This window comes from Drosophila eugracilis, unplaced genomic scaffold, assembly GCF_018153835.1.
Source record: "Drosophila eugracilis isolate 14026-0451.02 unplaced genomic scaffold, ASM1815383v1 contig_974, whole genome shotgun sequence".
Classification (NCBI taxonomy): Eukaryota; Metazoa; Arthropoda; class Insecta; order Diptera; family Drosophilidae; genus Drosophila; species Drosophila eugracilis.
The window spans coordinates 410387-416386 of NW_024573893.1; positions in this window are offsets into that span (position 1 = coordinate 410387).

Consider the following 6000-nt stretch of genomic DNA (forward strand, 5'->3'; position numbering starts at 1 on the left):
GGCCTTACTCAGTCGGATATAACGAATAAATTAAATAAATTGATGGAAGATTGCGCAGCCTTTTGGGGGGAACCAGGTCCTGTTCGACGGGGACACAGACTTCTTCGGGACAAATGCAAATAAATTAATCCTTGTAAACGCAACATCAAAAGATACTTCTTGCTCCTTTGTGGCTGCTTAGTTCCGCCGCAATTCGCGTATTATAATTGCTGTAGTTTGTTGTCTGCCAGGAGGTTCTCCCTCTCATTATCTTTCAGTGCACAGAGAGAAAACGTACTTTTAAAAAACTGACAAAAAATATTAAAAATAAAAAAATAAAATCAATTTTTCATCTTTAACATGGATTTATCTCAAATAATTTGACCGCAGAATCTCGTTCTATCTAAGAAGAACTAAGTTTGTAATCGATTTTTTGAAACTTACTTATTAAAGAATATCAGAATCTATTTGTTTTTAATTAAATTAATTACGTTTACCAAGCAATTTCTTTAAGAAACTCACACATTTTCCTCCCAGTGCTTTTCCTGTTGGGGTCCTTACAAAACAAGGCTGACTCTTTGCCCCAAAGTTGGCGGCGTCTTCTTTAATTATGTCCCGGCTTTGTTTGCTTTTGCCTGTAATGTCACAGTTAAGCGGATTTCGCAAGAAATCCCGGCTAAAGGGTAGCAATGACATAAATAATCAACCAGCTTGGCTTGAACTTCTGGCCACTCGGAATGCTGATAGTTTTATGTTTGCCGCTGACAAAGATGGGTTAAAGGGTGGTCACGGACGTGGCCCGACACTTGCCCAAAACCTGTGAACAATGCTCTACGGCCGCGTGGCATTTTGCGGGCCCAAACAATGGCAACAACTGTAACTGGAACTGATTTGCCAGCGGCGTCCACATAAGTATGCAGTGGCAGCCAAAACAGGGGCTGTGCTGCCAACTTGCTATTACCAAAAAAAAGCTAGGATAAGGCTTAGTATATTGGTTTATTTTGTTAATAAAAAACAGACTTAAAAGAAATTCGGAAAAAAGCAAATGGTTCTTACTTGCCAAAATATGAAAAATGTTTTATTTTAATTACTTTTGGAACTGAAACGAACTAAATGAAGCAGAAATGTAGTAATGAGCTGAAACTTTGATAAATTTTCCCTAATAACAAATTTTTAAAAAGATGTTTTTGAAAAAAGGGTTAAGTTCTTGTTGTAAGTTTGAATTAATAGCCAAATTCAACAACTGAAACCCTAATGTGCTTTCCCCTTCACTAATAGCCAACTTTAGCTAGAAAAAGCCAATTGGGCAATACTGACTCCCCAGAAGAACGATCCCAGTTGACCGAGCACACGCCCGCAGTATAAACAACTCAATTTGAATGCATTTAACCGCGTAATTGAGCCACGCGTCGGACAGCTACGCGTGCGCTATTTGCGGCCAACCCCGCCAAGGCCACTGCCACCCAATGCCACCCACTAATACCCACTAAAACACCCACCACCCACCCACTACTAAGCGTGGCAAATTGCAAACCAATTGGCATGCAACTGGTTTTTGGTCACAGGACTAATGGGAAAGGGAGCAGCCAGAGGAAGAGGAGGAGGAGAAGGACCAGTGGACCCGGCCCAGTCAATGCCCAGAAATTAGTGCGTAAATGTTTTCTCACCAAATAAAATCGGCGAAAAGGGCCAGAGTCGCGCACCGAAATGCCGGGCTTTGTGCCTCATTTCGCCACGCTTGCCGGGAAATTAACTGCGAATTATTCGGGCAGACGAGCCTGGGCGCACGTTCAATTTTGCTGGATTTGCGATGCCCTTCAGAGTGGAACGTAGTCCAATCATCCCGCCTGACAGGTGAGCCTGATCGGGATGATGATGAATTGGCAGCGCGTGCGATGCCTAAATGCTAATCAATTGACCAGCGGAAATATGGGAATCAGTAAGTGATCCGAGCTGTAGAAAATCAGAATTTCCAACTTCTGAATAACCTTTTGTGGCAGATTCTTTCGAACTATTAATATTAAATTAATGATGGGATTTTTCTAATAAGGGGTTGCTTTTCGGACAAAGGTTGACTTACACATTTAGGGCCAATCAATTTGGTCTTGTTTAATGGCTCATTAGCTTTAAATGTGGTAATTAGGTTGCATTCTACACCAGATCTAAGCTTGAATATTTTTTAAAACATTTTTAGAAGAAATTGAAGTGCAAAAGTTCTTTAGGATCGACGTTTCTATTAAATTTTAAAATATTTGTTTTTGTTTTTTGATTTGCAAGCCTTTCTTGATATTATTCCAGTATAAATTCTTCAAAAATATTCCTATAAGTCCAATTCGCAAACAAAATCTGTAGCTCTACTTAATGAAACGAATAGAGAAGAGAAGATACAAGGACGTCGAGTATAAAACTTAATAGTTTTATTAATATTAAAAGGGATTTTAAAGAAACCTCTTGCCGCCTTTTGGGTTTTGTTAACTCATCCTACAGAGACACATTTGCTTGTATCTTCCCCTTAATCGACCATAATAACATCAAATATAATTTGCAGCACAAAGGCCGTTTCTTTTTTACAATTTTATTGCCCATGCGCAATTTGAAATATTAATAGCCCGTTAAAACGGGAAGAAAACACCAACCGAACCAGTTAAGTTCGCGCAAACAATGCGAAGGGAACGCGTTACACTTACAGTTAGAGCGGCGACGGGCTTCAATATTACATGAGCACAAATTGCAATTTAATCCACAGATGTCAGCATTACGATCAGTGTCTCTGGGCCAGCCCTTTTGCACGTGTCCCGGGGTGAAGTGGAGAGGAGGCGGGGGCCATGAAGTTGAAAAATGGCATTAAAGTCACATTGACAATCATCAAAATGTGATTCGGCTGGAAAACAACAAAGGACCAAGAGCTGAACCCACCCTGTGGCGATTGTGACTCAAGACACATGTGCCTGCCAACCGCCCAGCCACCCAACCACCTACCCATCCGTTCCCTGGTGACACTTTAGCGTTTCCGGCCCTTCGTGCTTGCAACAAACCCCGCCCCCTCTGGACTCTTCATCAAAACGCTCTGCGCAAATCTGTCATATAACTTTGGCAAAAGGACTCTTGGGAGCTTGTTTATGTCAACTTCAGGCCATAATTTATATGAGCCCGCATATGTATAAAAATATATATATATATATATATATCGTATGGCATTCAGAGGGCGTGTTGCACTTATTAAATTTTAATTGCAAAGAGAAAAGCAGATGGAGGCGCCAGCAAAAGGCGAACTAAATGAACTAAACTAAGTCGCAACTTTATCAACCACTCCCAATTAGACAGGGAAACTTGTGCGGAGGAGTGGCATAGTTCCTTGGATCCCTATTTATCTCCGCCGAGGCAGAGTTTTTGGAGCGCACTCAGTCGCGAAATTGTCGCAGCAATCCAAATTCAATTAAACAAACACAATAAGTTTCGATAAAGCCGCGCCGATAAAGAAGACAAACTAAATATTCGCATAAAATTTACTAGCACCCAGGAGCACCAGCTCTGAGCGGGGTGGTTTCTCTTTTCAAGTAGAGAAGTGGGATTTCTCTAGAGAAGAGAAGTCAATGGTGCAGATTAAATGCTGCTCACACCAACGCAGCCCAAGCACATACAAACTTCCTAGGACGAGGACGAGGACGAGGATGTGAATGTGATGTATGCGTAATCTGGAGCAATTCAGGCGCATAAGAAGGCCCTTTTGGAAAAGCGTTAACAAAAAAAACTCAACTTGGAACACCAAAAACAGTACCCGAAATCGAATTCAAATTCACTGCAAACTCTCAGCTTGGATTAATGGGAAATGAGCGGGCGGGATATTCCAACGACTTAATTGTGTGAGTGTCGCGTTTTGATTTTCCGGAAAATCTTCAGAGAGAGTGACACCAAAAGTTCCCCCCAGCTTCCCTCTGTGACACTACGGATTGAAAAGCAATTGTCTTGGATTTGCGTCAAGGCGTTTGGGCCTCGTTAAGGGTAGCTTAACGCCGGTCGACTTCGGCGTTAATTTATCGTTTCACTGATTTGCTAGGCCTTTCTGGCCAGGCCTAATTTAACACCCCAAAGTGGATAAATTCTAAATCGTATTAGAGCTGAGAAAGCTCCGTTTAAAGTAATTTCTTGTTTCCCACGAACGAGGTTTAACCAAAAGTGATTTGAAGTTTTGGAGTGGAATGAGGATATATAATGTGCTTATATTTTATTTGATTAAACTTTAACTATTTCAGTAGCTTTTAAATGGTAATTTCTAGGGAATTTAAGTCTCAATACTAAAATTCTTGTAACCCTTTTCTTGACCGTATCAAACTGTGTTATTATTTACGTGAGAAGTTTGCAAAGCAGTAGAAGACTTTTCCAAACTTTTGCATCTAAAGGGTATACTCGTATATATTCTTGATCAGCTATTATATTTATGCCAGTATATGATAAAGGCCAGTAGATAAGAAAAACTTTCTTTAAAATGGAATAATTTTTGTCGGTCAAATCACGGAAAAAAGGAAAATTAATTGTATTTTTGGATAGTTTCAGGTTTGAACTTTGGATAACTGCATTTTTCTTCTTTTTGACTTTGTTATATCTTTATTAAAGATCATATTCAGTAATTGTAATATAAGCAAATACCCTTTTTCTTTCTACCATTTTCATTTCGAAAAACCACTTCTCCGAAAAAGGGCTCATGAATCTTCTCGACTTAAGTTTTTTTTATATTGGGCATAAAAGTGTCACTATTTTTCCAGAATTCGTATAAACATATATAAGACTATAAAAATCTACTTCATACAAAGTTAACATTTGTCCTACATATACATAACGACATTATTCTCTAATAAAACTCGTTGATTAACTTTATGGATTTATATTCCCTGGGGTTATTAAGCAATATTGTGAATTATGAGATGCAGATTTGATTGTTTAGAAAACCCAAGAGAATGCTAATGCAAACTGAAAATCTTGTCCCCATTTCGCTTCTCTTCCACTCTCCCACTCTCCCTCTCTGCGTCGTGAAAAGTTTTGGTTGGGAAATGTGTGCAACTAAAATTAGCATTTAATTTTATGCAAATTAAACAAGAGCCACTCTCTCTCCTTTCGCTGCTGTTTGAATTTGCTCACATGTCTGCAGCTGAATAATTTAGGGACTTACATTTACAGAAATTAACGTACACCAGAACGTCCTTGTGCATGTGTGGGTGTGCTGCGGCTGTGTGAGTGTGCGGTGCAAACAGGATTTGTGCGACTAATTGCAAAGTACTTAAGCAAAGCTTTAAACAAACGTAAAAGCAAAAATAGTTGATAAATTATTTAAGCGAAAAGGAAAGAAATGCGCTGGTAAAAAACCTCGAAATAATTCCGTATGCACCCGCAGAAAAAAACACTCTCGTAATAGATATGATGGGATTTTCCACAGGAATCCATGCGCTCTGTTTACTTTCGGACCTCAGTGTCAGCGGCAGGCGCAGTCAATCCGAATGACCGGTCATGCATGGATTTCTCGATTTCTGTTTCAATTATACGCATCTTGGCCCAAACACACACTCTGCCTGAGGCGATTATAATATCAATGGGCCGGAGGTGTGTGCGCGTGAATTTATTCATTTGCTTGTCACTGTTTTGACAACCTCTCGCCGCCCGACTTCACCGGAACAGGAAGATATAGCCACCCAGTCAGTCAGACAGAGAGCCAGCCAGAGTCGGCGGCTGCCAGGAGCATTGTGTCACCCAAAGCGGATTAAGAAATTTCGTATTCGCATCCGTTTGCCACATAATTGAGTGGCCGGGTGTGAGTGCCTGAGCCTCTCAACCTCTCAGCCTCTCAGCCTCTCAGCCTCTGAGCCCCTGATGGCAAATGAGAAGCAAATTTAAAATTTTACACTTGACTTAGCATTGTTGTCCTGCCATTTCACACGATACACATAAGCCCACACCTCATTTTTTTTTACAGCCATCCCCCATGGGCGAGTAACCATGTATATACATCCGCTTCTGGGTAGTTTTTAA